This window comes from Mus pahari, chromosome 12, assembly GCF_900095145.1.
Source record: "Mus pahari chromosome 12, PAHARI_EIJ_v1.1, whole genome shotgun sequence".
Lineage (NCBI taxonomy): Eukaryota > Metazoa > Chordata > Mammalia > Rodentia > Muridae > Mus > Mus pahari.
In genome coordinates this window covers 5,438,140-5,464,305 of record NC_034601.1, presented here as the reverse complement: position 1 = coordinate 5,464,305, position 26,166 = coordinate 5,438,140, and the positions used below count along the sequence as shown (strand labels likewise).

The window sequence follows — 26,166 nt, the reverse complement described above, 5'->3', positions numbered from 1 at the left end:
ATAGACAAATACATAGATACATAGACAGACAGATGATAGACTGGCAGATACTATGATTACTGGTCCTGAAAACAGAAAAACAACCTATTCTCCTTACTGAGTTGCCTGCTTCTACTCTCCCCCAAGAGCCAGGCTGAACCATTTCTAAAATGCATACTCCATTCCTTACTGTTCACCTCCTACCTAGAAAATCTGAATTTTTTTTTAAGTTTCCAGATAATGTTGAGGATTAACTGAGTGATTTGAGAATCACTCAAACAACATACAGTGAAACATTTGGTCCCTAACAAGAGCTGAACTAATATTAGCTGCTTTATAATTTAACCAAACAGCCTCAGGGTGCATTGAAGCACCAGAGCAGTAGATAGAGGACAAACTCTTGAGCGAGGCAGTCTGAGCCCAAACCCTACCACTAATGGCTAAATAGTTTAGGAAAGGTTTCTTAATGTCCCTGGACCCCAGATGCATCACTTTTAATAAGCAGATAATAAGAGTGCCTACCTTTCAGAGATGTTTATAGCTTACAGAGTGTTCTTATACATAGATGCATAAGACAGAATCCAAAACCCAGCCCAGAAGCAGCTGATATTTCTTTCCCATGAAACATGTGAGGAGCTGCCAGAAGCAGACCCAAGATTTACAAAATCGCATTAACGGAAGATTACCTTCAATGGCTCATAATTTAAGGAACCACGAATAACTCTGAGGCTGTGAGAAGCAATCGAAGCATAAGATCTTTTCATTTTCCCAGAGCAAGCCACACAGACCATCCTATGAAATCTCTGGAAGATTACACGTGCTGTTAAGATTCTGAAACTCGATGAAGATCAAAGTCTCATAGGAAACTCTGAATTTAACATGGGCTGGGACAGCAATGTGGCTTGTTCGTCATTATAGCTGCAACAGGAATTAATCATCATGACATGGATCCCCAATGTGGTTCCTTACCTCATCTCAGTGGCTTAATGCAGCCTAGACAGAGAGATGCAACTAAACCCCATACCCTACTTTAGATCAAGGACGAGGGAATGAACCCAATTACACGTACAGACTTACATTCAAACGTGTTACCTGAGTTGGCAAGAGTTCACCTACAGAAACACCAGAAATACCAGCATTCGAATCAGGCTCTGGGGAGCAGACACCGGCTAAAGTAAAAGATGAGGACATAAGAAATTAGACCTTTGGGCAGTGGCACACAAGAGGGAAAAACTATACTGCCCAGAAAACAAGCTGAGGACTTACTTGACCAAGTGCATAGATGAACCCATTCAGGGGATAAGCTCATCCAAGCAGTCAAGGGATCTAAGGTGTATGTAATGGACATTGTAGAACAGTGTAAGGTGTGTCAGCAACTAAATGCTTGTGCAGCAAACAGGGCAAGAGTCCTAGAGGATAACAGTCTGGGCTTTACTATTGGGAGGGTGATTTTATAGAAGTTAAGCCAGGAAAACATGGTTACAAATACCTTCTAGTGTTTGTGGATACTTTCTCGATGGGTTGAGGCTTTCCCCACCAAACAGGAAACAGCCACCATGGTAGCCAAGAAGATATTAGAGGAAATTTTCCCGAGTTTCATAGTGCCCAAGGTAATTGGATTGGACAACTGTCCTGCTTTTGTCTCTAAGGTAAGTCAGGGATTGGCAGAGATATTGGGAACTAATTGGAAGCTCCATTGTGCATACCATTCTCAGAGCTCAGGGCAGGTAGAGAGAATGAACAGAACCCTAAGAGAGACCTTAACTAAGTTGGCCTTGNAGACTGGCGCTGACTGGGTGGTGCTCCTTTCCCAGACCCTGTTCCGAGCCCAGACCACCCCTATCATTTTGACCTGACCCCTTTTGAGATCCTGTTTGGTACCCCAACTCCCTTGGTGTCTGCTGGTCTCTCCCTGCAGGTATCCCAGCTCACTGATAGGAACCTCTTCTTGAGGCTCCAAATCCTTCAGTCAATACAACATGAAATTTGGCCCAAACTGTCTGCCTTATATGCTCCATGGATGCCAGAGATCCCTCATCGCTTTCAGACAGGTAACTGGGTCTACATAAGGAGGCATCTGGCCCAGTTGCTGGAACCCTGGTGGAAGGGACCCTTCCTAGTGCTGCTAACCACTCTCACAGCCCTCAAGGTGGATGGTATTGCTGTCTGGGTGCACGCTTCCCATGTGAAACCACTCCCTGGGGACCCCCACTGGATGGTACAGAAGCCAGACAATCTGCTCAAACTCAAGATCACTTGACCATGATCAAGACCGCCTGGTGGTACCTTTCCCATCCTATGTGCCTGTCCACCAAACCTGTTACAGCACTCGCTATATCCCTTCTGTTGAGGTTGGAGGTGTTCAGGGCAATCACTGGAACCTCTGCTTTGGTCTTTCAAGGGAAAAATTATGACAGTCTGAGGGTAGTCATTGATTTAGATAGAGAGAGAATAGAAACTTGCATCAGTCACCTTCAAGAATCATTGACTTCATTATCAGAAGTAGTACTACACAATAGGAGGGGATTAGACTTCACTTTTCCTCCAGCAAGGAGGGCTATGTGCTGCCTTAGCTGAGGAGTGTTGCTTTTATATAGACCACTCTGGGGTTGGTAAAGATTCAATGGCCAAGGTGAGAGAAGGGCTAGCCAAGAGGAAGAGAGAAAGATGCCAGTCAGGGATGGTTTGAGTCTTGGTTTAACTCCTCCCCTCGGTTAACCACCCTCATACCCACCTTGTAAGGATACCTAATTGTTCTCCTGCTATTGTTGACCTTTGGACCCTGCATATTGAACAGGTTCATAGCCTTCATAAAAGAGAGAGTAGGAGCATTGCAGCTGATGGTCCTGGGCCAGCAATATGAGACCCTGAGGACAGGACCTGAAGGATGTGAGTTAGTTACCCAAGACCTCCATGACTGGAGCTTGTACAAGAAAAAGGGGGGAATGAAGGGCCCTAAGGGGTTTTCCAGTCCCATGCCCTCTATAGCTTCCTCCTCCTGCCTGGGGTCAAGGCTAGGCTAAGTTCCATTCTCCACCCACAAGAACATTTTTGAGTAAAAAAAATTCTCAGAATGTACTGACTGATAGTTACCTGACCCTCTGGAAAGTCCCAGGTAGAGTTCAAAGGTATGTCGTGCTTGCTAGCCAATAGAGTTAAAGGTCAATATGCTTAGCCAATAAGTTTAAGCTGTAACCTGTGCCCCTAAAAAGTATAAAAACTGTTTGTAATAGCCATTCGGGGTCACCTTCTTAGTAACTTGCCATGAGGGACTAATGGAAGGTCGACCCAACACCCCAGAAAATAAACCTCTTGCTTTTGAAGAAAGAAAGAAAGAAAGAAAGAAAGAAAGAAAGAAAGAAAGAAAGAAAGAAAGAAAGAAGGAAGGAAGGAAGGAAGGAAGGAAGGAAGGAAGGAAGGAGAAAAGAGAGAAACTGGACCTTTGTAGTATGAAATATTTTATGTGCCTGGCCCTTTAAATAGTCCTGTGTATGCTCTTCAGTGAGAGTTGGCTTCTGAACTTCTGGGAACAGGAGTGGATATAAAAACCAACAGAGGCTGAGAGTTGGGGGAGAGGGTAAGGTACAAAAAAACGCTACAGACCTTTTAGTCCAGCCCACCTGGACGGCCCTCCCCAGTCCCTGCCAACTTTGAGAGCAACAGCTATAAAACTGGTTGCAAGTCCTTCCATCGCCTTCCAGCTCTTTGATCCTGTACCCAGGACTTGGGATTCCCACCATGAACTTATATAAAAGTACTAAGGTACGGTGGCTTGGAAGTCCATGGCTCCTTAGTGCAGCATTCCATCTGTGGGTACCAAATACCCCATATTTGCTGGAGATGCCTCTTCTGGGATGACCTGTTCTGGTCCACAGGTGTCTTCCACCCTAGGTTAGGGCCACACTGTTGGATCACACAAACAGCCTCAGCTTCCTCCTGGGGACGTTCTGCCAGTTCCAGTGCCAGTGCTGCCTGGATATGACCCAGGAACCTTGAGACTCTCCTTCTCTCCAGAAAACACAACTCCGTTTTCAAACCAACCTCTTCACACCAGCTCTGTGACGAAAGAGACGGTCTCACACTCTTAAAGGGACAAGCACCGGAATTCTCGTCTCAGATGCACTGATCAAATGGCTCTGCAGCTGGGCAGTGTGAGGGGTGAAAAGGTTTAGACCATTAGACATGGGGATATCAGCCTCTGTACCTACTGTAATAAATGACTGTGAACAAAATGACTGACAATGATAGAAATGTGTCTTTACAGCTTAGGAGGCTGGAGGCTCCCAAACCTCCCCCAGCTGAACAGGGCATGCTCCTGACAAGGCTGCAGGGGACATTCTTCCCACCCCTCCCTGCTCTGAGGGCTGCTTGAGCCTCTCACCTGCTGCATCTCTGTAGTTCAACGTCCCATTGCCTCTTGGCCTCCTTGACATTTGTGACCGTATTAAAAGCCTTACTGAATATCTCAGGAATCTTCCGTTCGAGATTCTTAATGATGACTGCAAAGATCTTTTTCTCTTTTTCCTCCCAAATAAAGTCACACTTACAAGTTCCTTGTGCTCCCGTATGGACTCTTTGTAACCTATTACTTAGTCAACTTCAACAGGTAATGAGAGGCAATAGGAGAGGTGGGAAGCCATGCCTGTGTGAAACAATTCTCTCTCTCTCTCTTTCTCTCTGTCTGTCTCTGTTTGTCTCTGTCTGTCTCTGTCTGTCTGTCTGTCTGTCTGTCTGTCTGTCTCTCTCTCTCTCTCTCTCTCAAAAAAAAAAAAACCTTACTGGTAAATATCGTAATTCTAAATTCCATTATGCAAATGATATAACCACTTAAAATAAAAAGCAATAGAGCATAATAACAATCGCAACATATTTTTAAGTCACAGATGAAATGGACATGAAGGACCCAACCACAGTGCATGCTGCAGCCCCCTTATCCTGCAGAGGACTAACACAGTCTCGCCTTTCCCAGCTCAGCTCAGTTCCCAGAGGTCCTTCCTCTGTGCTTTGTAGTCAGAATCCGACTTGTTCTTGTTCTGGAGGCCATTGGCTTGTTTTCTGTCTGTCCCAACAGACCACAGTTCTCCTAAAGAGGCCAAATGTCTTTTTGTGTGAGTGCATGCACCCGTGTGAGTGTCTGTATCTCGTGTGCGTGTTTCCTGAACTGTGAGGACTCGGAAAGATAACCCTGAGACAGAGAAGGTGTCAGAGGTTAGAAGTGGTGGGGGCCCAGCAAAAGTCCTTAGAGCCAGGTTTCCTAGTAAAGCAACAAATGCAAATGACAGGCACTGTGTTAGGAGGTTGACATGGTCTGGATTGGGCCACCGTCCTAGCCCCTTAGGATCGTTTCTGTGACGATTGTGGAAATGAGTTTTACAAGTCTTGAGTACATGATGGATGTGGGGGGACCATCATCAGAATTTGGGTCCCAAATATCTATCGTCTATCCCCAGAGCCTGCCTTCTCTGGAAGTCATAAGATCCATCCTTCATCCCTCATACCTCTTTGCCCTTGGTATGTGTCTTTCCTCTTGGACAATCATGCCGAATGCCAGAGTCAAGTTCTTTACCTTGTCTCTACCCTCCTCCCAATGATACTCGAAGACCCTGAACTCAGAAGGAAAGCCAGTCGTAGTCTGGGCTAGCAGCTCTCTCAGCCCAAAGCCAGCTTGGTCTATCACTCTGAAAGTGAAACATATCTTTAATTATGTCTGTTAACTCAGCACAGGGCATGAACCGGGTGACAGACAATCCAGAGTTGCAAGCAACAGGCCTTTTCAAGCTGTGCATCAATGCCACAGGAGCCCTTAATTCCATTTGTCACCTGCTAGGCATCTGTCAAGCCCTTGATTGAGCTATAGCAACCAGCATCATGGGTTTGGGGAAAATTGTCAGGTTTCTGTGTTTTGACTTCAAAATGTATCCACGTATAAAGGAAAAGCAAGAGATTCCCTCCTCTTAAAATAAAGTTTGAACATTTGGGCTGGGGAGAGAGAATTCACTCCTGTTACACATACCCATTGTATAATTTTGCATGGCAGTACTGGCCCATGTACCAGAAATGGCATTGCGTGTTTAGTGCTACGTGTACCCAACCTTGTCCTCAAGTTAAAAATGAAAAGAAAATCCAGTTGATGTGCCTGTTTGGAATGGAATTGGAGCCGTGAGCAGTGAAATATGGAGTTAAATCCATTCTAAAAGTAGAAGATGGCGGCAGCTTCTTCCAACATCCCTGAGCACGAGGGACCACCAAGGGAACAGTACAACCATGTCCGGGGTGATGCTCTAGAAGCATCCAGGTCTGGGACAATGTTTGTGCTTGAGAGTATTCCAAGCAGCTGGGCTGAAAGATATTGTAAGTGGATGCTGCTTATACACCCCTATGTGGTAACTCCTGGCCATGGTTTCTATTCCCTGCAAATCCAAGTCCCTGACCATTTATCACTAGCAAATAAAAGAAACGATGCTGAAATGGTAGTGTAACATGCCCAGGCTTCCAGCCAAGGACACAGCTAGTTTGCATGTCCAGGGATAGAGATTCTGAAATGCAAGTCATTCTACCTAGCTATACTGAGCTTCCCAAAAGAAGCAGTTCTAATGAAACTACCTGGTGGCAGTTAAGACCATCCCATGTCTCTGGAGCAGACATTTGTCTATTCCTAGCCAGATTTGCTGCTGACTGCCTATAACCCCACCTGCTCTAGAGAATGAGGGAGGAAGATCGTGGGTTCAAAGCCTGTCTAGGCTACAGGTTAAGCTCATGATCAGCAATTGAAATGAGTTTGAGATTGAAAACCTGTCTGTCCCGGATATCTTTTTCTCAGCTTGGCATAGGCTAGAGTCAGCTGGGTAGAGGAACGTTGATTGAGAAAACGTCACCATTAAGTTTCCTATAGCAAGTCTGTAGGGCATTTTCTTGATTAGTGCTTGATGTGGGAGGGCCCAGCCCCCTGGAAATGGTTCTATCACTGGGGCAGTAGTGCGGGGTGATGTCAGAAAGCAAGCTGAGAAAGCTAACAAAAACAAGCAGGTAAGTAGGGTTCCTCCATGGCCTCTGCTTCAGTTCTTACTTCCAGGTTCCTGTCTTGAGTTCTTGCCTTGCTTCCCCTTAATGAGGTACCATGACCTGTAAGCCAAATACTATAAACCCTGTCTTCCCAAGTTACTTTTGTCTGGTGTTTTAGCACAGCAAACTAGGGCACTGCCTGAAAATACAAAACAGAAAACCAGGGCTGGAGAGTCAGTTCACTGGGATGTCATATGTGTAGCATGTCTGAGGCCACAGGTTCTAATCCCCAGAACTGTGAAAATGAAATGTAGTCCTTCCCCTTGTCCTCAGAGGGACACAGACAAGTAGATACCTGTGGGTCCACCATACAAACCTCACAGGGGGTGATCTGTAGAAAGCCAGCCGGGCCATCTGGGCCTCAGAGTTCTGGCTAAAAAGAGAAATCCATTTGTCCGGCATTAATCAAAAGAAGTCCTCAAGTTGGGCAGAATGCACTCAATTTTTAATTGGGTTCAAGTCGAATAATTACTCAGCTGCCCATAAAATTCATTTTAACTTATTAAATGGGGCTTCTAAAATAGCACTGTCATGGAGTGTGGCCAGTTACATGGCTAATTTATCTAGGGAAAAATGCACTGGTCTGAAACCTCAATCTTTTCTGGTCCAGCAGCTGAAGGTCTTGGACAAGTGACACAACCTCTCTGCATTACAATTTCCTCCTGTTTAAATGGCTTTGGTATTTATATCTGCTTGATGGAAGTGTCAAGGGTACACATGAGGCACTTACGCAGTCACACAGCCTAGCACAGAGAAGGTTCTGGATAACTGGGACAACCCAGATCCCTCTGGATAGACACAGGAATCAAGTCCCAGAGTAAAACTGCTTGGAACTTCCTTTAACATTCTTGATTTAAAATACCATTTTTTTTCCTTAAAGGATGGCGCCCATTTCCCTATCTCCTAGCAGTTTATAAAACCACCTATTGTAGAAAAGCTCTTAACCTTATCTTTGCCAAGTGGCAAAATGATGTCAAGCAATAACATGTCAGGAACCAGAAGCATGTAGAAATCTGTAGCAAACAGACTCAGGTGACTGGTGGACTAATAAGAGACTCGGAGACAGGTCATCAAAGGGCTAAGGGCAGATCAAATGCCCAGAGACTGCCTTCCAGCAGGACACACACTACATGATTTCACTCACGGGTAAAAGGCAAACAATGGCTTTCTTGGAAGCAGAGAGCAGACTGGTGGATGCTCTCAGGAAAGAGAGGCGAGAAGGACACAGGAAGCTGCATACTGAATGCTGAAGTGCATTTAAGCATGTGGCATGCCAGTTGGCTTTAAACATCGACTCCCAGCAGCCTAGAATCTTGGGAAGGGAGTGTCAGGAGCAGAACTGTCCAGATCCGTTTAGCCTGTGGGCATGTTTTGGGAGGTCACCTTGCCTGTTAATGGAAGTGGATAACCCGCACTGAATGTGTGCGACATCGTCTCAGGGGGCTGTGCTGTGTAGAAGTGAAAGAAGCAAGCTCAGCAGACGCAGCAAGTGAGGATTATGTATGTATTCTCTGTCTCTGCTTTTGACTGTAGATGCAATATTTGAACTCCTGCCTAGACTTGCCCTCAGTAATGCACTGCAGCCTGGAACTGTAAGCCTAGTGGACCCTTTCATTCCTCAATTGCTTTTGGCCAGAATGTCTTGTCACAGCAACTGAATGGCACTAGAGAAGAAGACGTCATAACAGAGTAACTGGTTATGGCAACTCATTTTTACAAGGAGCCTAAAGGGAGAACAAATAGCAATGCTAGAAAATGGAGAGATGCTGATGATTCAATCATTACAATTTAATGCGTGCATTTCCTCATCAGACTGTACCCCATACACATATACTACCATTGTTTGTCCATCTGACAGTTAAAGGATTGTTATAAAGACTCACTGTGATGGTTTTAATATGCTTGGTCCTCCGGGGAGTGGCACTATTTGGATGTGTGACCTTGTTGGAGTAGGTGTGTCACTGTGGTCATGGGCTTTAACACCCTTGTCCTAGCTGCCTGGAAGCCAGTCTTCTCCTGTTTGCCTTCTGGACATGAAGCTAAACTCTCAGCTCCTTCTGTACCATGCCTGCCTGGACACTGCCATGCTTTCTACATTGATAATAATAAACTGAACCTCTGAACCTGTAAGTCAGTCCCAATTAAATGTTGTCCTTACAGAAATTGCCTTGGCCACGGTGTCTGTTCACAACAGTGAAACACTAAGACACTTGCCTTCCGTGCATGAGTATAGTGACTCCACCGCTGATTTCTTTTGTTCCTAGCACAATATATTTTATTAATTATTTGGGAATTCTGCTTAATGCACTCCTATCCCAGGAACTTCCTACTCCTCTCAGGTCTACCGTACAACCCTGGAGCTATCCCCAAAACAGAAAACAATGACAAACGAACAAACCAACAAACCCACCAAGTCTAATTTGTGTTGCCCATATACACACTGGACCATGGTCAAACTCTCAGTGGCCACAGGCTCTTAAGGAAAACTGAGCACTTTTCCACTCCCACCCAGGCCCCTGCCAGGAGCCATCAACTGTGAAGTGCTACACTTCAGCATCCATATCACAGCTTTTAAGGAATCTCTTCAATAGCTTGCTGTCTGGATTGCTTCCTTTGAGGGGAAGGGGCTGTCTCAGAAGTTGTTAGTGTCTCTCATTCTCAATTATGTCTGCAGCCATTGCTACCACTCACATAGTACCTTCCTTGCCTATAGCAACTGGCAGCAGCACGAGTCATGAACTCCTAATTGTTTAAGATGACAGCATGGATCCTGAACTCTTAAAAGGATTCCATTGGCAGCTCAGATCACAGATATCCACCTGGTCCCGAGTGACAGCACAAACCTCAGACACCAACAGGGCTTCCGTGGCAGCACAGACCACAGACACCAAAAGCTGCAGAATATCATTTGGGCTAACCAAGCATTCACTGGTTGTAGAGATTCCTGAAGCTGAGATCTGTGCACGGAGGAAGAAGGAAGTCTGTGTCTCCACATGATATGCCATGGGAAGAAACTAAGGCAGGCAGTAGATTTGCCTTTGTTTTAATTCCTAGAGCAAAATACTATTGAGGAGCAAGAAAAGCAGAACTAGAAGAATTCAGGATGAACTCAACAGCAACACACACACACACACACACACACACACACACACACACACGTACTTAGAAATACGTCTGAGAGCTCTTGCTTCTTTGTTTCAGGGCCTGCCCCTTCCACAATGGGTCTTGTTAAAACCTGAGAGCCACACAGATCTGTGTTCAATTTCATCGTCAATATTCCATGTGTTCCAACTGCTCTGGTTTCATTACACTGTGTCAACTCCCATTCCCCATCAATCCACTTTGCCTGTCCATGTTGCTTGATTATGGAAGTTTCAGTTAGTGACCCTTAAGCCAGAGTGCTTTGAGAGTAATCCACGAGTCAGCCTCCAAACCGATAACTTAAGAGAAAAAGACTCTAAGTATAAGGCCCCAGCTCATAAGTACAAGCCAGAACAGCGTCCCAGTTCTCGGGTTGACTTGTTGAGGGGAACATCAAGGACCCATTGAAGGCACACACCTACTCATGCTTTGAAGACACAAATGGCACACATCTGTTTGCACCTGGTCCAAGTGACTAGACACACAGTAAACTTGGACCACCTAATAATCCTATTGAAGGTGAGAGTATCTGCCTAATGTAATTTGTTTGGCAGCCTCCCAGCAGGATATGCCAAGGCTTTCTGAACATTAAGTGTATTAATGTCCCCGCTTGGAGAAGATGTTCACTTTTAACCAATGTTCAATTCTTCAGAAGCAAGCTCTGGCCAGGAAATCTGTCCCTGCAGTGGAGGGAAAGGAGCCAACTGTTCAGCTGAGCAGTACCTCATGAATAATTTTAATTTCTTCCACAAAAGAGAAACAAAAGGATTTGGTCAGTGTCATCGCTTGGCGACTACACACCAAGGCTCTTTGAACCGATTGTTCTGACCTAACAGAGGAGAACGCCTGGTCCAGGAAGGAGGATGTTGAATGATTTATGTCTGTGGACAACAGACACTGACGGTAATGACAGGTCAGGAAAGAAATCCAATTGCAAACTTCTAATTAATGTATGTTTTATTTATGCATATGAACCCTGAAATATTCATGGAGGTGAGGGAGTGCATAATTAATTTATCCCATAGGAAATGTGTTTATGGTGGATGTTCAGGAGGTCCTGGATGTCTCCTATCAAGGATGTAAAAGGATCCTGCAGCTTCCAGAAGCTGGGAGTGCTCCGTGTTACTGGAAGTCTTGGCACCTCTGTGCAGTCTGGCAGCTGGTATCACAGGGTGTCCTTTGTAGTAGCGTGTCTCTGGCATGAGCATACCTTTCCTTTCAGGAAGAAAGCAAGCAAACAGGACTCATGTATCAATGGAGCACATCTAACATGTAGCCGGCATGTTTCCAGAGTTACTTTATTTAATCTTGTTGACAACAACCACCCTGTTATGTAGGGCAGTAGGCTGCACACAGACAGCCTGGTCTCCAGTCGAGCAAAGGTCTGGAATCCCAGACCCCCGATGAATGGTCATTTCCACCTACATGGGACAGTAGGTGTTCGACCATGTCTCTGGGCCCCTGGCTCCTGCCAAAGTGTGTGGCTATCAGTCACGTAGGAAAGGCACCAAGCCTTCCCACGTGCAATTCAGGTTTTCCCCCCAAGCTCTCAGTCCAAGCCAATGAGAAGTACCTGCTGTCGAACCCTGAATCACCCCCAAAACTGTATATAAATCCTATCCAGGAATTAAAGGTGTGAGAGAACTACTCTGCCATCTGAGTCTTTTGTTCCAGGAGCTGTAACATTTGGGAAGAGATCTGCTCTCCTGAAGTGCCACCTAAGGTTCTGATGCACTTCTCACTGGATAGTCAGCTTCTTGGAGTTACTGAGTAATCTGGAAGTCACAGCCTCCCTGCCCATACTCACTTCCCTTCACCAGAACCCTCGCACCAGGCCTGGCCAGAGATCTCCATGGAAAACCTCTGGTACCCAGGACCACATGTGAAGCCTGATGTGAGGCTCGAACAGACACGACTGCAGCTCACGGATACTGTGGGAAGGTGAGCCCTCCCCCACCTCTGGAAACAATCTATCTTTTCCTACTATGCTTTCGGTCAGTGCCATCGCTTGGATTTAGACAAACTAAAGGGGCGACTGAAGCCACCTGGCCAGAGCTATTCTCTGGTGTTGGCTGAAGGTCCCTCTGGCCTCTGTCTAAATCCCGACAGCCTGCAACCAGCGTTGGCAAAGACTCTCTAACTTCTCCTTAAAACAAAAAGAAAACCTGATAATGCAGCAGCCACTTAAGAGCCACAGGGTGGCTGCCAGTTCTTAAATCTGTGGGAAGGCTTCTCATTTTGGACCTCTGTGGAATCCCGCGAAGCCAAATAGGCCAAGGAAACATTCCCATTGGACAAGCGCTTCTCCTCTTTTCTATCATGGGCAACTCACCATCATATAAAAAAAATCACCCCAGGCCAGGGAAATACATGCCCTACTAAAACACTGAGGAATAAAGATAGCCTAAAAACAAGTCTCCTTGTTTTGGGAGGAAATCCTTCAGATAGCGCCATGCATGGCCAATGATAATATTTATAGCCTGGACTCATGGATCAGAGTAGCTTCTCTCATCAAAAACAAAGATACCTGAAAAGGAAAAACACACTCCTGTCAATTTTTTGCCAATCTTAGCTGCAATTAGGCAGTGCATCGGGCCATCTAAAATAGGACTGATAGCAACACAGCTCCTGAGCCCCCTCAGTCAGATGAACCCAGAGGTCAAGGTCCTAAAAACCACTCCATTTCAAATCTCACAGCCCTTACCCAATTAATAAGAGAAATAAAATCCATCTACCCACCCCTGCCTCCTTATGCCTCAGAGGAAACACTAAATAAACCATCTGCTCCTCCTGCCCCTCCCTCTCCCACTCAAAGGCAAGGCTCCATTAAAAAAAAAAAAAAAAAGGAGCTACCACCTTCACCCCCACCCATCCAACCAGAGAGAGGTAACTCTCCCCCCCCCTTCTCCAACCCATAAAAATGACATACCTTCAAAACTTATAGATGAAGCCCCGCCTAACTCCATAGTCCCTTACCCTCAACCATCTACCACCCAACAACTTTGTAATATTCCAGACTCCCTTGCAAAAACTAACCCCTCCTCCCATGCTACTCACGAGTCCAACACAAAATTAAAAGCCCAAACCCACCTTTTCCTTCCCTCAAAAATTTACTCTCGCCTCCCTCCAGAGCTTTCTGGGCAGCCTCAATTGGCTTCGGCCCTGGCTGCCCCTTCCTACAAACACCCTTCAACCCCTCTTTAACCTCCTGAAAGGAGACAAAAAAGTCCCTCCTCCCTGAGAACACTGTCTCTTGGAGGCAGTCCAAGCTCTAAATTCTGTTGATGCAGCCCTAAAAGATATGGCTCTAGCTAGGTGTGATCCAGCAAAACCTATACAGCTCCTCACCCTTAGCTCCTCCCCTACACTTGTGGGGGCCCTTTACCAACCTCAGGGGGTGCTGGAATGGCTCCACACCCCAGTGGGTGGTGCATCCTAAATTTTAAATGAGGTAGATACACTCGCTAGCATGATTAAAAATGGCAGGGAATAGAGCCCTGCAAACCCTAGGGAAAGAACCTGACATTCTTGTCACCCCCTTCTCCCTCTCTGACATTCAGTGGCTAATCAAAAATCACTCCCGCTTTGCTATCAGCTTAGTAGGATTCCCAGGACAAACTGACAACCATTATCCTGATGAGAAATGGGCCTCTGCCCTCCCTCTGTTGCAGTGGCTGCCCCCCCAAACTATTCTCAAAAGGGCCATAGCAGGGCCCCCTCAATATTTACTGATGGGGGAGAGAGGGGGCTGCAGCAATATTATGCTACTTTCCTGAGGATGAACCCCCATCCTCCGATTCAAAGAGCTACCCAGTCATTCCCCCCAATATAAAGAATTACATGCCATCTATCTAGCTCTAAAAGAAGTCAAGGGCCCCCCCTAACCTCTTTTCAGACAGTGTATATGCTGTCAATTTGCTCCCCTGGTTGTCAAGATCCTTCATCAAACTAGATGCCAACCCACTTTCCCCTCTACTCATACAGGTCTTCATCCTCCTACAGGAAAGAGGCTCCCCCATCTACATCCAGCATGTCCGATCTCACAGTCCCCTGCCAGGTCCTATATCCGAGGGAAATACACTCACTGACCAAACCGCCTCACCAGGACCATTCCTAGCCTGCTGAGCAAGCAGATCAATTTCATTCATGCCCACACACAAACATAAAGGGGCTTCATGCCTGCTTCCCCCCACATCCCTCTTGCTCAACTCCAAAGGATAATAAAGGCATGCTCCTCTTGTGCATCCCTCATTACCACCGCAGCCTTACAGATGATGGGCACCAACCTCTGATGCATTAAGTCCAATGCCTTATGGCAAATTGATGTCACCCATATTCCCCAATTCGGCAGACAGAAATGTTTTTGTCACCATAGATATGCACTCGCATTTTATATGGGCTACAGCCCAAACAAGTGAAACCTCAAAAAGGTTGATTCATCATATGCTCTCCACCTTTGCCATCATGGGCATTCCTCAACAGATAAAAACTGATAATGGCCCTGCCTTCGCTAGCTCTCAATTCAAAACCTTCTGCACACACTGGGAAATTGCCCATCATACAGGAATTCCCCACAGTCCCCAGGGCCAAGGAATAATAGAAAGAACACATCAAACCTTAAAAGACAAACTCCTAAAACAAAAGGCAACCACCCATCCCCCTAATGTACAATTAATGATAGTCTGACTACCCTAAACATATTTAACATCTACATAACTCCAAACATCCTCCTATCTCCCTCCATTGGCACACACCAAAATTAGCCACCCCCATCCTAGTTTGATGGCGAGATCCTATGGTCAGAATTTGGAAGGGACCAGACACCCTCCTTACAACCACGAGGGGTTGTGCATGTGTTTCCACGGGACCAGCCTAAGCCTATCTGGGTCCCTGCCAGAAATGTCTGACACCAACCAAGAAGATGGGCAGCTGACAGATCAAGGAGAAGGAGGAGGAGGAGGAGGAGGAGGAGGAGGAGGAGAAGGCAGAGGAAACACACACCCAGAAGGACAACAAGATCTCCTGGCAGGACATCCATGACCTGGTGACTGCTGCCCAGGCCATGTGCCCGCCACAAGCCCCCCTTACTTCTATTCTCTTGGCTGCTTTTGTTCTTCTTCATGCGAACTCTGCTGTTGGCCACCCTTTCCTTAGCCTTCCCAACACCTACCATTGGAGATTCTACGCTATGGAAACCTACAATGGACACAGCAAAGTTATGGGGACCCAGGACTGTCCACTTGAAGGATGTCGAACCAGGATTGAGATCCCTCTATACCCAGATTCCATCTCAACTATCCCCAGTCCTTTTCTCTGCTTTCCTTACTGAAACACAGGAGAATGTCTCCAGGACGTCTCTACCTTTGGAGGTTGCAGATACTGGAGCTGCAAAATAGAATCCAGCAATCATGGTGACACCATGCTCACTAACCTTGAAACTCATTTTCAGCTTTCCATCAGTGATCCATGGGATGAACATGGGCAGACTGGAATCATGGGTAAACTTTACACCAATGGCTATGCCAAATACCCAGTTGCTGAACTGCACATCTCCTATGAGCTTGTTCCTGCCTCCAAATCAGCCTTTACTCATGGTACTATTATCCAACAGGAAAATCAGTCTCAGAAGGAGCTGCAAGCTACCCTCTCCTGACTACAATACATCCAATACACAGCTGACCTCCTTCCCTTAACAACCCACCCTAACTCCTCCCAGTGCTTTTTCTGTGCAACCATTATTAGCAGCTGTTCTCATTAACATTTCCCTTCATTATCTCCATGGAACCCTACCCACAAGGAAAGCACATTACATTCCTCTCTTTGACCTAACACCCCCCCACCCCCGCTTTGTCTTGTAGGACCCTCCTCAAAACCCCCTCTTACATATGACATCACCATCACCAAATCATTATGTGTTAACCCTCCTGCCCTCCTCTGGTACAAAGGCACTACAGGTGCCTGTATTAACCCTCCTTTTCAAGGTTCCTGTACCCCTGTGATAATTGTCCCCCAAGTTTATCTCTACAAACCTGAAGAACTCACCTTGCAGATGGGAGAAAGCTGAGAGAAGAAAGAAATCTCCATCCCTCTGCTCATTGGACTAGGCCTTGCTGTCTCACTAGGTGCAAGAGGAACCGCTGGAGCAGCCCTCATCCAAACACAACATCTAGCCAGCGACTTACAAGACAAGCTTGACCAGGCAGTGGCTTCCACTACAGACAGCCTTGAGTCTCTTCAACGGCAGATAACCTTTTAGCAGGAGTTGCTCACCTGGACTTACTGACTGCTGAACAGGGAGGGACTTGCGTTTTGCTGGGGGAGAAATGTTGCTTTTGTGTCAATGAATCTGGGCTGGTAGAACAAGACATAAAAATGCTCAAAGAACTCTGGGGGAATCTCCGGGCATGCTATACTCCCAACACCCCTACACCTTGGTACTCTAACCCCTTGGTAGCCTGGGTTAATCCTCTTCTTGGCCCCATACTAGCCATTGGAGCCTTGCTTCTCTTGGCACTCTGACTCATTCAGTTTCTAAAGCAACAGATGAGTAGCATTGCAAAAATCACTACCAATCAGGTCTTGATTCGGTATCAAACTGTTCCTGACATAGGAGACAGTGATTCTGGTGACGCCTCTTTTATAAAAAGGAAAGGGGGGATTTGTTGGGCAGTGGGCTGTGCACAGACAGCCTGGTCTCCAGTAGAGCAAAGGTCTGGAACCCCGGAATACCCAATGGGTGGCAATTTCCACCTACGTGGGACAGAAGGTGTTTGATCATGTCTCTGGGCCCCTGGCTCCTTTCGAAGTTACTGCCCCCACAGGGCCCCACAAGAGAGGTGTGTGACTATCAGTCATGTAGGAGCAGCACCAAGCCTTCCTACATGCAAATAGGGTTTTCCCTAAGCTCTCAGTCCAAGCCAATGAGAGGTACCTACTCTCAAACCTTGAAACCCCCCCCAAAAAAAAAACTGTATATAAATCCTATCCAGGGAATTAAAGGTATGCGAGAACTTCTCTGTCATCTGAGTATTTTGCTCCAGGAGCTGTCACACTTGGGAAGAGACCTGCTCTCCCGAAGAAGCACCGCCTGAGGTTCTGACCCACTCCTCACAGCTTCTCATCGACCCAGCTAGACCTGGCTCAGGGCAGAGCGGCTCAGAGTCACCAAGTGACTTGGAAGGCACTGTAGAGACTTTGCCTTCCTGCCCACACTCTCTTCCCTTCACCAGAACCCTCACACAAGGCCTGGCCAGAGATCTCCATGGAAAACCTCTGGTACCCAGGCCCACACTGTTATTCATCTTATCTATCAGGAACCAGAATGCAGAAAGATCAGGGTCGCACGATGAGGGAATGGGGAGCTAGAATTTTAAAAACCATCACTATTCCAACACACAAGCTCAAGTCTCTTAACTTCTCCCATCTAGGTAGCTACAAAATCTCAAAATTCCCTTAACCAACTCTTAATGTGTCCATAATCCAACTGCCCATCCCTGCTCTTCTCCATCACAGCCACGAGGGTCTTTGTATCACACAACTCTTGTTATCCAATACAGTAGAAACCTAGAGAGCTGGCCTTGGGGAGGCCTACAATAGAGACCAAATTCCTTGTATGGCCTCAAAGATGTGGCACAATTCAGATGCTGTCTACCAGCTCAGTCTTCCTCTGGACCCTGCCCCTCTGCCCTCCAGCCACTCTGGCCTTCCCTTTCTTCCATCCATCACAGCCCTGCACACAGTACTCACTGCTGATGCTCTGTCCAGGAAGTCCTGCCTGCCTCCCTCCCCCCACCCCCATTCACTTTTTCTCATTCTTCAGAGTTCAACTTAAATACAATGTCTTTGGGGAAACTTTCCAACTCCTTACAGAACACTTCTGTCCTCAGACCCATGGACTTCTCCTCAATCCCACTGTTCTTGACGTAAACTTGGCATTTTGGGGTTGATCCATCTTAACGGTTAACTCGATTGAATTGAGAAACAGGGAATTTGTAAGACACTTCTGGGTGTGTTTTCAAGAGCACACAGAGAAAATCAAGAAGGCAACATGGAGGAAGCTGGGGGCCTGTGTGGAATGAAGGAGAAGGAAGAAACCCAGAAGTACCGCATTCTCCCCAGCTCCTGCTCGCCATGATGTGAGCTATTGTCCTTCTCCACCGCAAGCTACTCCATCATTGCAGATTCAGCTATTATACAGAATACATTGTATCCTCCATTGTGTTCCTAGCAGGCACTGATCATGGCACACTTACAACTAACATAACAGTTACAATTGTTTCTTTCCATAAGGGCAGAAGACACATTTGACCCAGCCTCTAAGATCCCAGTTGCTAACACAGGGCCTGGCACACAGTAAGCAATCAGTCATTCACACATATTGAGTTAATGAGTGATCCATTTCTAGTCTCCTAATCTCTGAATCTAATCAGTCATATTTCTATTGATTTGAAAATTTTTATTCCATAATTTAAAAAAAAAATACATTGTCATAGTTAGGGTTTCTTCAGCTGTGGTAAAACACCATAGCCAATAGCAACTCAAGGAAGAAAGGATTTATCTCAGCTTATAGCTGTAGTCCATCATAAAGAGAAGTCAGGACAGGGACTCAAGGCAGGAACCTGGAAGCAGGAACTGAAGCAGAGTTCATGAAGGAGTGCTGCTTGGTGACCTATTCCTCCCCATGGTTTGCTGCTTTGCTGCAGAACCTGGGACCCCCTGCCAGGAGCAGCATCCGCAGCAACCTGGATCCTTCTATATCGCATCAGTCATGAATCACAGACTTGCCTGCAGACCAATCTTATGCAAGCATTTTCTCAATTATGATCCACCTTTTCTAGATTAGTCTAGGTTTATGGCAAATTGACACAAACCCGAGCAGCACATATACTTTTATTAATTCTTAAGAATTTCATTCATGTTTTGGTATATTCATCCTCCCTCCCTCCACTGCACACAGATCCATTCCAGTTTTCCTTTCACCAAACTCTGTGTCCTTCTTGTCCCCATTAAGACCACTTTGTGCTACCCAAATATTCTTAGCTGTATAGCCTTCTGCTGGTGTGTGGTTAGCTCATCGAGAGCTACACTCTTAGAAAAAGCTGACAAGATTCCTGCTTTCTTTCTGAAGACTGAAGAAATACTGTACCTTCAATGACCCTCCAACTTCAATTGTGTCTTTTACGATTTTTTTTTTCCTTTTTACTGCTCAGTCAAAATTCACGCTGGAGGGAAATGTTGAATAAAGGTAGAGATTGTTTTAGTTTCTTTTCCCCACTGGGATGTTTATGTGCTATACATTGTTGTGTTTCCAACATATTAGAAAGTCATATGCAGACCCACATCCTTCACTTGCTGGGCACAGTGGGGACAATCTTACAGCACATAAGCAAACCATTCAGTACGCTGGCAAGTGTTAGAACAGCAAGTAATGCTACAGTAGGATAAGGTAGAAAAGCCTCAAACAGAATGTTTCTGCAATCAGGTGGGAGGGTCAGTTTAAAATGATTGTGAAGTTGGAGACATGAGACAAATCACACTTGGAAGATTGCTCCAGTGTCTGTCAAAGGCTTGCATGGGGGCGGGGGCGTGGGGAGCACCCAGGAATGTTTAAGGATCCCAGCCAGCCTGCCCCTGCCGAGGGGCTACGAGGGACATGGACACATAAGGAATGAGGTACCAGGCTCTGGGTTTTCTGAAAGCTTTAAAGCAGAGAAGTGTGAAAGAGATGTTGGCTGTAGTCACACACCAGGGGGTGGCTGTGAGAAAGCAGGTGGTGAGGGGAGAAAAGAAGAGCAGAGACCTGTGGAAAAGGAAACCTTGCAGAAGCCCAATGAGAGCGAGGAGCATGAGGGCTGAGACCACAGTGGCCACAGTAAAAATCAACTGCTATGGAAGGAAGGAGGGAGGGAAGGAGTGCACATGGTGGTGGGGGTAGAGAATGAAGGGAAGGAGGGAGGGAAGAAAGGAAAGAGTCAGGAAGAAAGAAGGAAAAAGATACCAAGTTTTGCATAGAGAGCCAGCAACTAAGGACAGCCATAGATCAAGAACAAGGGAGGGGAATGAAGGAAGGATTGAAGTAGCTCAAGGGGTGAGGTTGCTGTGAAAAGGGAGGCAGGGGTGATGGTCTAGCCTGAGGCTAGAATGGTGGTCTAGCCTGAGGCTATGAGGCTCCACTGTACATTAGTTATTGTCAAACATCCCAAGAAGGTGCCAGGGAGTCACTTCTGTCCTGGAGTCTGGGAAACTTTCACTCACCAATTCTTTTCCTTGTGTTCCTGGATGCATTTCTTCTTCTTCTTCTTGCCAAAAAAAAAAAAAAAAAGGTGAAATTTTTACATTCATTTAGATTATTTTCATAAGATTCATTGAGATCTTGCCTTTGGTTTTAAATGTCTTTTATAAGGAGTATTGAATTATGCCATCTAAAGTCCTCAAAACCAGAACACACACGAGAGGGAGAGAGAGAGAGAGAGAGAGAGAGAGAGAGAGAGAGAGAGAGAGAGAGAGAGAGAGAGAGAGAGAGAGAATGGAATAGCTCAGAGATATTAGCAAGGGACAGACTGAACGGGAAGGGAGGGAGACACTATTTTTTAATACACTCAAGGACAAATGGGTGCAAATGGATTCTTCATCATTAAGGAAAAAGCAGTCTCAAGGGAGGGGTCGGGAAATGACAGACATACACATGTATTGAGCTTGTCTGTTTCCCAAAAGCTGATCAAAGCACTAACTTGACCAAAAATCCCAGCAGCTTTGTTAGAGTTAAGCTCCCTTACCTCCTTTCTTGCCTTGGAGGCAACAGTGTGCCCCAGGTGCTCCTTGAGGCCCCCAAATGCACACGCATTTTCATAGGAGAACAGAAGAAAAGCCAGCCTTCCCCTTCATGGAATGGGCTCCACAGGCTTAGCCAAGCATTGCCACCACACACATCATCTTAATTAAGCAGCAAGCATCACAGAGCCTGGGGTGGGGACCAACCCCTTGCGAGTGAAGACAGAGCTTAACTGGTTTGTGTAACTTCCCCCAAGGTCTTGCAGTTCTGAGCTGAGGGGAGACTAGACCCGCACCTAACTAGTCACTGATCTCACCTCGAGTGTTTCAGCTTCAGGCTCCCTGGAAGGAGACTGCAGTTGGTGAGCTGCCCTGATAAATAGGTGTCCGGATAAAGTCCAGAGATGGCAGAGGGAAGTTCCAGCTAGCTTCTGAGGGACTCCTGGAAAACTACAACTGGATGGTGAGTGAGACTCCGCACTGGGCAGCAACCAACAGACCCATCCCTGACAACATTCACATAGGTCTCAGTTGACCAGCACCGGGATGTGGCACCCTAGACATTGAATTTGATTTGTGTGTGGTTTTATATGCATTTTGTGTATAAGAGCACACATGAAGCCAGGGGCTGACATTGGGTGCCCTCCTCAGTCACTTGCCACCTTATTTTCTGAGACAGGATCTCTTGCTCAACCTGGAGCTGATGAATTTGACTAGACTGGCTGACCAGCACAGGATTACGGGCTGCCTCTTCTGACTTTCTCTAAAGGTGAGTTCTGGGGATCTAACCAGGGTCCTCTCCTCTGCACGACAAGCACGTCACCACTGAGCCTTCTCCCCAGACCCAGGAGTTCAAGTTTTGAAGACAAAGATGATGTATGCTCTGTCATTTCCACAGTCTCATGACTTGCCGAAAGCCTTGCATATCAATCATATGGTGTAAATAAGATCCAGTAGTTCGGTGGATAAATGAAGCAAGATCCAGAATCACTTAGTCTTTATTAGATTCATTATCATTGAGAAACCACACGAAGACTTTATTTTTAATATTAGATTCCCGTATCCGTGTTTATTGGGCACCTGCTATGTGGAGGGCATTGGGCTGAATAATAGAGACTCATTAATTAGCACAAAATTGCCTTCTGCCTTTATGAGGTTCATGTTCCAAAGCTGAGAACGACCAAACCACTAACGGGGCTGCTAATTACTTAATGATGACTCCGTGTAGGGGGTGGGCTGTAAAGGAGCCAGCATGGTGCTGAGGGGATCTATCCCAGGGGATGCTGCTCTGGCACCGAGGTGGACAGAGGCTTCTGTATGATGTCCATAAGGCTCAGCAAGAAAGAAAAGATTTGTGTTTAAAAAGTGAAATTGTGTGCTCGCTTCGGCAGCACATATACTAAAATTGGAACGATACAGAGAAGATTAGCATGGCCCCTGCACGAGGATTACATGCAAATTCGTGAAGCATTCCATATGTTTCCATCCAGAGGCTGCCCCACCCAGGGGTCCATCCCATAATCAGCCACCAAACGCAGACACTATTGCATATGCCAGCAAGATTTTGCTGAAGGATCCCTGATATAGCTGGCTCATATGAGGCTATGCCAGTGCCTGGCAAATACAGAAGTGGATGCTCACAGTCATCTATNGCATGGAACACAGGGCCCCCTAATGGAGGAGCTAGAGAAATTACCCAAGGAGCTGAAGGGGGCTGCAACCCTGTAGGTGGAACAACAATATGAACTAACCAGTACCCCCTGAGCTCGTGTCTCTAGCTGCATATGTAGCAGAAGATGGCCTAATCGGCCATCATTGGGAAGAGAGGCCCCTATGTCTTGTAAACTTTATATGCCACCTATACAGGGGAACGCCAGGGCCAAGAAGTGGGAGTGAGTGGATAGGGGAGCAGGGCAGGGGGAGGGTATAGGGGGCTTTGAGGATAGCATTTGAAATGTAAATGAAGAACATATCTAATAAAAAATTAAAACAGAAAAAGTAAAAATTATATATATATATATGAAATCACCTACTCCCTGCGATCTCCTTGCTCCTCCACACTCAGGTCATTAGTGAGGGCAGAAGGAGTCCAACCACAGTGGGAGGCATGGCCCGCCTGCAGGTGAGTGACCAGTAGGAGGTGTGGCCCACCTGCCAGTGAGTGACCAGTGGGAGGTGTGGCCCACCTGCCAGTGAGTGACCAGTGGGAGGTGTGGCCCGCCTGCCAGTGAGTGACCTTCCACCTCTGACTCACCTGTTGTCTGGGAATTCCCAGGGCAAGGGTCAGTGCTTTCTCCGCAGCAATCAATAGCAACCTATCTTTTTCCCTTCTCCCCATCCCCTGACATCCTGCTCCAGAGAGGAGCTACATGGGTTCTCCTTCTCCAAGGGATTATCAGCAACGATGGAGCCAGGACAAAGCTATATGACAGAAATGTCCTCCCCTGTGCTGCCATTCGCCCTCACAGAGCAGAGAGACCGGTGCACTGCAGCTCTGGACAGGCGATACGGCAAGCAGCACTGGGTCTTCTGAAGGCTGTGGCTTTCCACTCCCTCTTGGTTTCTCCATCAGACTATCTTCCCTGGCCCGCTCTACTTATCTCTTGTCTCCAGTCTCTAAAGAAGAGGGATTTTCTTTGAGCCCAACTGGAAGGTCCCAGCTCAGTAAGAGAGAGAGAAACTTGTGATCTGAGGAATCCCAGCTTAGATGCCTGGCCTTTAGTGAGTGGCTTCCCAGTTCCATGGTGCTGTGTGGAAAATGGAGCTCTATACAGTAGTTCTTACTCTATGAGTTTGTCGTATGGCTAAGTGAAATCATTTGCGAAAGCAGGTGACAATCTAGTCATTGCTTCTCCACTATTGGTTTAGGGCATACCATTCCAAATGGCTTTTCTCTTCACTTACATAAGCATATACATACTTGGCATTCTCCTTCGACTGTTCATATAGCACGATTATACATATATTCTTAGTTTGTATGTTCAATCATATATATACATACATACATTTTAGGTGTGGATTTTATTATTCTTCAAATTATGCTGCATGCCCAGAAGCTATCCTCGTCACTTCCATCTGTGGGGATCTTGCACATTTCTCACACATGGACATCAGTACAGTGGAAAAACAATGTTGACTTCCTGTTATAACTCTCTAGCTGCGGCTATCTTTACGAAGCTTCCTCATTCGTTTGTGTGAGCAATCCACATACACAGTTCTGTGCTCTAAACTGAGTCACAACTTAAAAAGACAAAGTGTCTCACTGGCCTGGAGCTCCATAGGTTTGACAGTTTCACTGGTTGTGACCAGGAGATCCACCTGTCTTTGCTTCCCCACAAGTGCACACCACCACATCAAGACTTTTATAGCTTTTCACGTGAGCGACAAAGCTCAAGCTCAGCCCTCAGGCCTGTGCAGCAAGCATTGGCAACAGAGCCATCTCCTCATCCCTAACCGTGATTTGAATATTTGGTTCTTATTCCTATTTATATTATACAATATGCATTGGAGTGTGGATTTCCTATATCCTGATCACAGGTAAACGCTCCCCACAGAATTTTTAAGCCCACTATTTTGAAATAATGATACATTCACGAGAAATAGCACCCCACTTCCAATTCACTCTTCACCAGCTTTCTCCTGGAAGTATCTTACAGAGCTCCAACTGTGTCATCACTGAGAAACAGACACCACACACCCCAAGGATGTTCAGGATGCACTGTTCTGCACACACTCAGCTCCATGTGCATCTCCACATAATCTTATCACATGCATGATTAATGTGCATGAATGTGTGTGTGCCTGTGCGCATGTGACAATAACCTCAGACGTCATTCCCCAGACACCATCTACCTTGTTTTTCCCTTTTTTTACAAAAAGATGGCTTTATTTTCAATTGTGGATGTGTATGTACACGTGAGTGCAGGTGCTACAGACTGGAGGAATCTCACACACACACACACACACACACACACACACACACGTTAGAGTCAAAGGTAAGTTGATTCTGGGAACTGGGCTAAGGTCCTTCCTCTGCAAGACCAGTATGGGATCTGGAGCACTGGAGCATCATGTCTCCACATACACCTCACTTTCTAAGTCAGGGACTCTCATTGGCATGGAGCTCACCAATAAGCTAGACTCAATACCCCATGAGCCCTGGGTGTCTTTCTATCTCTGCCTTCTCAGGGCTTGGATTTCAGCTGTTCACCAACATACTCACATTTACACTTGGGTACTGGAAATCAAGCTTGTAAACCTCATGGTTGCATAGCTGAGCAACCTTCCCTGACCCCCTTTTAGCATCCGTGAAGAAATAGCAGAGGTGTTCAACTAGAACCCTGAGCACATGGGTAGAGCCTGCTGGATCGGGCTCAGACCATCCTAAGCCTCCTTTGCAGAACCCTCACAGATCCCCATGACTTGTCATCCAGCCTCAGGATCCTTTTCATAACTATTCAACCAAGAACAGTATCTACTTGAGAAAATAGAATTTAGTCCCCAGTGGTCTCTCCAGCTGCACACTGCCAGGTGCTCTGTACTAGTGACCATAGATCTGATAGTTCTCTATGCATATTTGGAAATCTCCATTTTATGAGAAGAAATTGTCTATTATCTTTACATAATGACAAGAATTTAAATTCATGTGAATGCAAATATCTGCTCCTCAGGCAGACAGCTTAGGATCAAATCCTAATTTCATCACTCAGAGACAGAGCAGCGTGGTTGTGCATGGTGCACACTGCATATGCACACTCAGATGAGACAAGTAGGGGCTGAAACACAGATTGCCTGGTAGCATCCAAGTAGAAACTGACTTGGGGGTACTCAATCTCTATATTCCTTTATATAAAGATGCCAACCACTTACAACCTGTGCACCGGGAAATGTGTTTCCACACAAAGGGTGTCTTGCTCTAATTCAACAGGGGTACACCTTGGACTGTGGAGATGGCTCAATCTGTAGGGTACAAGGAGGTCTTAGTTCAATGGCTGATCCCACACAAAAGGTGAGGCTGGGGCCGGGGCTGGGGCCTGGGCTGGCTATAATCACAGCACTGCAGAGGTGAGGACAACAGGGTCTTTGGGATCTGCTAGTTTAAATGAATCAAGTTTGATGAGTGTCTTAGTCAGGGTTTCTATTCCTGCACAAACATCATGACCAAGAAGCAAGTTGGGGAGGAAAGGGTTTATTTGGCTTACATTTCCATACTGC

At 46.3% G+C, this 26,166-nt stretch overlaps 1 non-coding gene across 1 annotated transcript; it reads left to right on the top strand.

The window, feature by feature from the left end:
• Positions 1–22,327: 22,327 nt before the first annotated feature.
• LOC115065169 lies at positions 22,328–22,434 on the top strand. The gene has a single exon (XR_003844959.1). It is a non-coding gene; the product is annotated as a U6 spliceosomal RNA (small nuclear RNA).
• Positions 22,435–26,166: the final 3,732 nt, after the last annotated feature.